The 10,046-nt window shown below is 34.9% G+C and overlaps 1 long non-coding RNA gene across 1 annotated transcript in view; it reads left to right on the forward strand.

Moving 5' to 3' along the window:
- The window catches only part of LOC143063601 (uncharacterized), a 29,192-nt gene that overhangs the window by 18,275 nt on the left and 871 nt on the right, over window positions 1-10,046 (forward strand). The gene's annotated exons all lie outside the window — the stretch shown is intronic.

Below are 10,046 nucleotides of genomic sequence, written 5' to 3' on the forward strand. Positions count from 1 at the left end.
TACGAATTGTTAGTAGGATCATTGAAACCATTAAGCTCATGGGCCCATTTGATAGAATATACAGCGGAGTCTATTACACTGGGAGAACAATGTTTGTCAATAAGATATGTCAAATAAAGTGCAACATGAACTGGGTTAGCAGGTAATTCTGACATGTTGTGTTCATTAATAAAAGTTTTCCATCGTTTGAAACCATAAAAATACTTTTTACTGGGATTTTCGGCTTTGGATTCCACAATAAAGCTGGAAATCTTGTTGGCTAAATTCCTAAGGATGTTGTCCGGGGATATACCACTGTTGTCTATGGCAGCCTGGACGTTTTCTTCCAATCTTAAGCCTGCAAATAATATTGATTACATTAAAATTCTAGTTTGATTGCTAACATATGAAATCTCAGAATACGTTCACCAAATACGCCATTTTTACCACAACCTTTAACGACTGAGTGCTCTTTTGGTAAAAACTTTGTACCTTTAATAAATTTGGTGAGATTGTTAGATGCGAAAAGCAACGGCCAGAATGGAGCTGATTTCCATTCCGGTATAACAAGCGTGCTGTTGGCTTTGTCGTTTTCTACTTTACGTACGACCATGGAAATGAGTGATGGTGGTGGAACTAACCAATTTTTTTCTGTGTTCCAGTTTTGACTAAATGCGTCAACTGCTTCAGTACCGGGATACCATATTTTAAAGTTAAATCGTTCACACTGTGTATTATAGTGTGTGGCGAATCTGTCTATTGTATAGGGACCCCATAAGCTATTGATTTCATCAAATATATCAGAATGAATAGCCCAATCATCGTGATCAGTGTGTCTACTGAGCTTGTCTGCGTGTGTGTTGTTCTCTCTCGGAACCCATTGTGTAATAATGTTTATATTGCTATCAACACAAGTTTGTTTAATGTCAATAGCTATATCTTGTAATTTCTGTTTCTTACTTCCTACTTTCAATATGTGAGGTACGTTCTGATTGTCTGTATAAATTTTGACGGTTTTTTCACTAAATATATTATCAAAAGTTTGTACAAACCTATTGACGCATTCTAATTCGCGCCATGTGGAACTTTCGTTCCTTTCTCGTAATGTCCAGTTACCGGACATTTCCTTGCAAAAAAGGTTTTGCATTCAAATCTGAGGTTAAATAACCACCAAAGCCTACATCTGAGGCGTCACAAAACATATCTATATCAACAATATCCAGCTGATCGACTTTACAAATGTCGACTCCAGCATCATTGAGGTTTTGCAATGAAATAGACCAAAAATGTATTTCATTAATTGCCTTTTTGCAAATTTTTACTGGTGCATCCCAACTTGCTCTACCCATGATACAATCATAAAGGTATCTAGTGTTCAATCTAACTAAGTCACCAATGACTATCTGCATAGATATCAACTGACCTACAATGCTAGCTAAAAATCTAGATCCAAAACATGAGTTTGTTTCTTCTATTAAAAATCTAATCTTTTTCTCAGTTTTCATAATTCTATCTTCATTAACAAATATTTTACCTATATTTGTATCCCAAGTATACCCTAGCCATTTTAATCTCTGGCTTGGTAACCAAAAACACTTCTCATGTGCTATCAAAAATCCTAAATTTTCTAGTTTAAATTTAACTATTTGACTGCTCTCAATACATCTTTCAAAATTGCTATCTCCTCCCAACCCATCGTCTAGAAACATTATTATCCTTTTGCCTTCTGATCGCAAATGCTTAACTACTTCTCTAAGTACTTTTGTAAATATGTACCCTGCAGTTGATATACCGAAAGGAAGAACATTGAAAACGAAATATCTCGTATTCCCATCAAAATTCCAAGCAAAACCTAAGAAAGTTCTGTGTATATCTGAGATTTCAAAATGATGATAAGCAGATCGAATATCGAAACTAAATAAATAATCTCCTTTTTGAAAGAGATCTCTTGCTATCTTAGTATCCTCGTACTTGTACCTAAATTTAAACAGATGTGGATTCAAATGCCTACAATCTAGTACCAATCTTGGTTTATTTTTATTAAATGCTACTGTAAGTGGATTTACTACAGTTGGTTTAGAATAAACCTCAGAAATGCACCTTTTTTGAAGAAGTTTGTAAATCTCTTCAACAACAAATTCTGCATTGTTTAAAGATGATCTGTTATTTTTCAAATGTTTAACCTCTGGTTCCGTTTTTAACGGTAACTTATAAAATTGAGAATGGAAATGGGGAATGTGCCAAAGACACAACAACCCGACCATAGAAAAAAGACAAAAGCAGAAGGTCACCAACAGGTCTTCAATGTAGCGAAAAATTCCCGCACCCGGAGGCGTCCTTCAGCTGGCCCCTAAACAAATATATGCTAGTTCAGTGATAATGAACGCCATATTAATTTCCAAATTGTACACAAGAAACTAAAATTAAAATAATACAAGACTAACAAAGGCCAGAGGCTCCTGACTTGGGACAGGCGCAAAAATGCGGCGGGGTTAAACATGTTTGTGAGATCTCAACCCTCCCCCTATACCTCTAGCCAATGTAGAAAAGTAAACGCATAACAAAACGCACATTAAAATTCAGTTCAAGAGAAGTCCGAGTCTGATGTCAGAAGATGTAACCAAAGAAAATAAACAAAATGACAATAATACATAAATAACAACAGACTACTAGCAGTTAACTGATACGACCGTGAGAACGGTTTTTACGAACAGTTTTAGAAACTATATCCAAAATGTTAACGGAATCGGTTCTAGATATATTACCAATTCCCATGAAATTATCATTAAGACCGAGAGGGTAGACTGTCTGTAATTTTTTAATCCAATTTAATTCTACGACCGTGAGAACGGTTTTTACGCCGTGAGAACGGTTTTTACGAACAGTTTTAGAAACTATATCCAAAATGTTAACGGAATCGGTTCTAGATATATTACCAATTCCCATGATATTATCATTAAGACCGAGAGGGTAGACTGTCTGTACCCGTTTTCAATAACATCAATAATATGTGTACTAGTAGTAATAGCTTTCCATTCATGTAATTTTGACCTCAATTTACCTACAGGTGAGACAGGTATATCAACTTCTAGTAAAAAGTGATCACCAATGACACTTGGTTTCGATTGAGTAATTTCTATCGTATGTTTATCTTCTGCTTTGTTTACATTTGCAGTGAATGAATTTTCAGCTTGACCAATATAACATTCTTTCATATTATTATACAAATTAGTACATTCAAAATTTTTAAATATCTTATCTTTCTTTTCAGGACAATCATTCGCCCAATGGCCATTGTTGCCACAATTAAAACATCTCCCTGTTCTCCAAGTAGGGGTTGGATCTCTCTCTTTGGTGGAATAGGGCACTTTTCTGACCGTCTTCGTTGACTTTTTTAGCTGGTCTGACTTGCTCCTACGTTCAGCTCTATTTTGCGCTCTTATCATCTTCTTTTCATCTTCGGAGTCGTCGGCCATCACCCAAATGTTTTTTGTTTAAATTAGCACTATTTACTGTATTCGGAAAATTAGGAATCATGCAAAACATTAATTTGTCATCTGCTTCACCATAATAATTTTTTCTCATAAAATTTGGGATCAAAATATCTTTTTTTAGGAGATAGCCATACCCCCCCCCCCCTTTTTGAAGTTAAATGTCTAATCCCTTAGTGTACTGATATGAATAGTATTTTACTGGAAATGTTTGAAAAAAGATATTGATGCTAACGTAAATATTTTGTTCAATAAAAAGACAGGAAATAAGTCGATGAACCAAAAAGTTCAAATCTAATTGAAAGTTAAAGTGCCCATGAACTCACTGATCATGCACGAGTGATTCTATTCATAAAAAGTGTCCGTGTAATTAATAGTTATCCCATAAGGACGCGGTGTGTCAGTGTAAGATCACCCCGATGGCCGGAGGCCAGAGGGTGATCTAACACTGACACACCAAGTCCGAATGGGATAACTATTTTACATCCCAGCTGTTTCAGATTAGACGGAAAACCATTTACAATTCATAAAATCTAGTTTAGAATGCCACACAACCATTATAATATGCTTTATATATTACTATATGATGTATACCCTTAATGACCCTCAAACACGATGAGTAGATATCAAATAATGTCAACTCGCCCCACTTGCCAATCGGCCCACACTATATCGCCATTTCGTAAAAAAAATCCCCCCACTCTTGTTTATCGACTCGTCCTACTTTTGAGAAAGTGTAAAATCAAATTGAACAATCTGTCTGAAAACTCACTCATTCATGTTATTAACGAAAAAGGTTTAAACCCCACTACATAAAGGTTTGACAACTCGCCCCACTTATAAAATGATCTTGCTTCCTTTAAGTATGTCAAATTACTATTAATTCGTATGCAGTCGTCCTGGAGTAGTGGTATGTCTCGTGGCTTGATATGCTAAAGGTCTTGAGTTCGAATCCCAGCATATACACTGGATTTTTTCTACGTGAATTTTGATAGATAAGTCTTTTCCGTATAATTATAAGTTTTATAGTGGATTTGACATTCCCGCCAAAATGTTACAGAACAAAGGAAAGCATGCATAACAAAGAAACTCAAACTGGGGTGATCTGGTAGGGATGATCCGGCTCAGATCACCCCTGTTAGAACAAAGGAGCTGGGATGTAACAACTAAAAAGAGTCCGTGTAACACCCGTTAATGTACTGTTTTTCTATAGCTCTGCGGGGGGCAAAGTCGTACAAAAATTAATAGACATTACATTTTCCGAATTCAGATAATCATATTTATTGTAACTTAAAAAAAGTCTGGTATTAGTTTTAGAAATATGTGATATTTCTATTTATTCTAATTTGGATAGATATATGTATTTGTAGCTTATTGGTATGTTGAAAAATATCAGGCATACGTACGCATCTGTCTTTATTTGTTTAATTCTTATTGTTAATTTTGCATATTAAACACACGTTACGTACTTTCTTATTTTAGTCTCGCTTACTCAGAAATACACATTAAATTGAGCACAAATAACTTCTCAAATGTAAGTGGAAGATGTCAGGCTTTTTATGCGCATACGATACAGTTTTGATCCCGTATTTACATTTTAATCAAAATTTGCATAGAGGCTATTTTTACCTCATTAAATCAAATATGTAATAAAAAATATACCTTCATGTGCTACTCTTTGAATAAATTGAGGTTCAACTTTCAGATATTTCCTAAAAATACGGATTTGTGAACGTATTTTTCCTTTCCATAGAAATACATAACTTTTTTGTTTTAAAAGATAAACACGATCTGTGTTGGTACACATAATCTTCTTACGTAATCAAACCAAATGTCATTTTAAACAAGAGGCTCTCAAGAGCCTGAATCGCTCACCTGGTAAACAATGCCTTATTGAACATATTGAACCATGCCAGGCAAACATGTACAGCTAACAATTCTTCAATATTACAAATATATATGACTTACTGTTTATAAATAAAGAAAATGAGACCAAAACACAAACACTTAAAACTTAGCAATGGACTGTGAAAAGGAGGTCAAGTTCAAATAAAACCTGCGTAACCGACAAATAGATCATAAAATATTTTCATACACCAAATATAGTTGACCTAATGCATAAAGTATTAAAAAAATAGACCAAAACTAAAAAAGTTAACTTTGACCACTGAATTATGAAAATGAGGTCAAGGTTAGATGACACCTGTCAGCTAGACATGTACACCTTACAATCATTCTATACACCAATTTTAGTAGACCTATTGCATATAGTATAAGAAAAACAGACCAAAACACAAAAAACTTAACTATAACCACTGAACCATGAAAATGAGGTCAAGGTGAGATGACACCTGCCAGTTGGACATGTACACTTTACAGTTCTTCTATACACCAAATCTACTAGACTTATTGCTTATAGTATCTGAGATATGGACTTGACTACGAAAATTTAACGTTGTTCACTTGGATTTCATTAAAAATGACAGCCACAATAAGAGCAATTTTTGTCTTGCCTGCAACTTCTGTCACAGAAAACAAGACTTAAGGGTAGTGATCTGGAGATGACAGCGACAGTGTTAGCTCTTGACTTAAAAGCTGTATATTTCAGAAGGTAGTAGACCTGGATGCTGCATACTTGGTTTATAAATGCCTTATGTAACAAACTTTATACAAAAAAAAAGAAGATTTGGTGTAATTGCCAATGAGACCAACTCTAAACAAGAGACCAAATGACACAGAAATTAACAACTATAGGTCACCAAACAGCCTTCAACAATGAGCAAAGCCAATACCGCATAGTCAGCTATAAAAGGCCCGGAAATGACAAATGTAAAACAATTCAATCGACAAAACTAACAGCCGAATTAAGATACAAATAAATGAACGAAAAACAAATAAATAACACAGCAACAAACGACAACCACTGAATTACAGGCTCCTGACTTGTACATGCCCAACTGGTAGGTGTCATCTGACCTTGGAGGCCATACTTTGACCTACCATTTAACTTGTAGGGGGACATGGTTTTTTTTCTGGTCAGAATATTTTCTATTTTTTGGAAGTAGCACAACAAATTATTTTTTTTGCAAATTGCAAATTGAAAATTTCAGGACAGGTAGACCTTGACCTAATAAATATTTTAACTTCTAGTCTTATTTGCTCTAAATGCTGGAGTTTTTTAGATATAAGCCAAAAACTGCATTTTACCCTGTGTTCTATTTTTAGCCATGACGGCCATGTTTTTAGACAAAATAGAAAATAAAACACAAACTTTATTTTATACACCCTACTGATCATTCAGTTGAAGTTTGGTTGAATTTGGTTGAGTAGTTTTAGAGGAGAAGATTTTTTAAAGTTAGCAAATATGATGAACAAATTGTGAAAAAATTGTCATTAAAGGACAATAACCCCTTAAGGGGTCAATTGACAATTTTGGTCATATTTAACTTATTTGTAGATCTTACTTTGCTGATCATTTTTGCTGTTTACAGTTTATCTTTATCTATAATGATATTCAAGATAATGACCAAAAACTGCAAAATTTCCTTAAAATTACCAATTAAGTGGCATCAACCCAACAATGGTTTGTTTGATTCGTCTGAAAATTTCAGGGCTGATAGATCTTGACCTAATGAACATTTTTACCCCATGTCAGATTTGCTCTAAATGCTTTCGTTTTTGAGATATAAGCCAAAAACTGCATTTGACCCCTATGTTCTATTTAAAGTAAGGGCGGCCATGTTTTTTGACGGATCAAAAATCGAAGCACACACTTTGTGCAGGATAATCTAAGGAACTATCATGCTAAGTTTCATCCAAATCCATTCAGTAGTTTCAGAGGAGAAGATTTTTTAAAGTTAGCAAATATGATGAACAAATTGTGAAAAATTGTCATTAAAGGACATTTACCCCTTAAGGGGTCAATTGACAATTTTGGTCATATTAACCTATTTGTAGATCTTACTTTGCTGATCATTTTTGCTGTTTACAGTTTATCTTCATCTATAATAATATTCAAGATAATGACCAAAAACTGCAAAATTTCCTTAAAATTACCAATTAAGTGGCAGCAACCAAACAATGGTTTGTTTGATTCGTCTGAAAATTTCAGGGCTGATAGATCTTGACCTAATGAACATTTTTACCCCTGTCAGATTTGCTCTAAATGCTTTCGTTTTTGAGATATAAGCCAAAAACTGCTTTTGACCCCATGTTCTATTTAAAGTAAGGGCGGCCATGTTTTTTGACGGATCAAAAATCGAAGCACACACTTTGTGCAGGATAATCTAAGGAACTATCATGCTAAGTTTCATCCAAATCCATTCAGTAGTTTCAGAGGAGAAGATTTTTTAAAGTTAGCAAATATGATGAACAAATTGTGAAAAAATTGTCATTAAAGGACATTTACCCCTTAAGGGGTCAATTGACAATTTTGGTCATATTAACCTATTTGTAGATCTTACTTTGCTGATCATTTTTGCTGTTTACAGTTTATCTTCATCTATAATAATATTCAAGATAATGACCAAAAACTGCAAAATTTCCTTAAAATTACCAATTAAGTGGCAGCAACCCAACAATGGTTTGTTTGATTCATCTGAAAATTTCTGGGCTGATAGATCTTGACCTAATGAACATTTTTACCCCATGTCAGATTTGCTCTAAATGCTTCCGTTTATGAGATATAAGCCAAAAACTGCATTTGACCCCTATGTTCTATTTTAAGTAACGGCGGCCATGTTTTTTGACGGATCAAAAATGGAAGCACACACTTTGTGCAGGATAATCTAAGGAACAATCATTTTAAGTTTCATTCAAATCCATTCAGTAGTTTCAGAGGAGAAGATGTTTGAAAAATTGTTAACGACGACGACGACGACGGACGCCAAGTGATGAGAAAAGCTCACATGGCCTTTTAGGCCAGGTGAGCTAAAAAGGGGGGTCCATGAACTGCATCTTTTCCCGATAAGTCACCGTTTGACGTCGCGAAAATAACAATTTACATTAGCAACGTCATTACCTCCCCTGTAACTATCGTATGCCCTTAAGGACAATTTCCGGTTATAATGTTTTGACACATATGATTTTTCTTTGGTTTCAATTAATACTTTTGTTCTGGAGTAAATTTGACAAAGATATTTCAATTAGAAAACATTGAAGGCGTAATTACTTACTAGTTGATATAAAAGTCAAATTAAGACTAAGTTCCCGACGTAGATTATAGAGATTTATCCACAAGAGACAAAAGAGGGGCGAAAGATACCAGAGTTGAACGTGATAGCAATATACGACGAAAAATTAAAATTTTTGCGGTCGTATAAAAAGTCAAACAGACAAATTATAGTACACAAGACAGAACACAGAAAAGTAAAGACTAGGCAACGCAAACCCCACGAACAACCGGGGGTGACCTCAGGTGCTCCGGAAGGGTAAGCAGACCCTGTTCCACATGTGGCGCCCGTCGTGTTAATTATGTTATTACACATCCGGTAAATAGTCTTATTCGGTAGGTCACATTCGTTAAAAGGGGAGGGTATTGTTGTTCCAACATAAGGAACATTTCCGATATCATCTGTGAAACGGTTATTCCATAACGGTCAACTGACTGGTGATGGAAATGACGTTACGTTTCTATCTCTATTTCACAGTAATCCTCAAATAAAGAGCAAAATCTTTACCGCGTAGCAAGATATAGAAAGCTCTGAATGTGACCGAAAAATGATTAAATATAAAACAATTCCAATAAGAAAACCTGCATCCTGATTTATGTGCAAAACAATATATGAACAAGAATGTGTCCAAAGTACACGAAAGAACCACTCGCACTTTCATTTTCCATGTTCATTGACCGTGAAAAAATATAATTTGACATTGAAATTAGAAAGATAATACCAAAGGGGACATGTGTACTAAGTTTCAATTTGAATAGACTTCAACATCATCAAAAACTACCTTGACCACTTTAATCTAAAACTCCCACTTCCATTTTTCTATGTTCAGTGGACCGTGAAATTGAGGTCAAAAGTCTAATATAAAAAAAGAAGATGTTGTATGATTGCCAATCAGACAACTATCCACAAAAGACCAAAATGACACAGACATTAACAACTATAGGTCACCGTACGGCCTTCAACAACGAGCAAAGTCCATACCGCATAGTCAGCTATAAAAGGCCCCGATAAGACAATGTAAAACAATTCAAACGAGAAAACTAACGGCCTTAAGTTGGCTTAAAAATTAGAAAGATCATATCATAAGCAACAAGTGTACTAAGTTTCAAGTTGATTGGACTTCAGCTTAATTCATCAAAAACTACCTTGACCAAAAAACTTTTACCTGAAGCGGAACAGACGGACGCACAGACGGACGGATGATCAGACGAACGAACGAACAAACAGACGAACGAACGAACAAACAGACGGTCGCACAGACCAGAAAACATAATGCTATCGTAGATGGGGCATAAAAACAAATATGATATATTGCAACAATCGACATTTAACTACAAGCTTCTGACTTTGGACAGTAACATGCAGAATATGGTGGGATTAAACATGTTAAACATGATTGCAAACA

This window comes from Mytilus galloprovincialis, chromosome 2, assembly GCF_965363235.1.
Source record: "Mytilus galloprovincialis chromosome 2, xbMytGall1.hap1.1, whole genome shotgun sequence".
Lineage (NCBI taxonomy): Eukaryota > Metazoa > Mollusca > Bivalvia > Mytilida > Mytilidae > Mytilus > Mytilus galloprovincialis.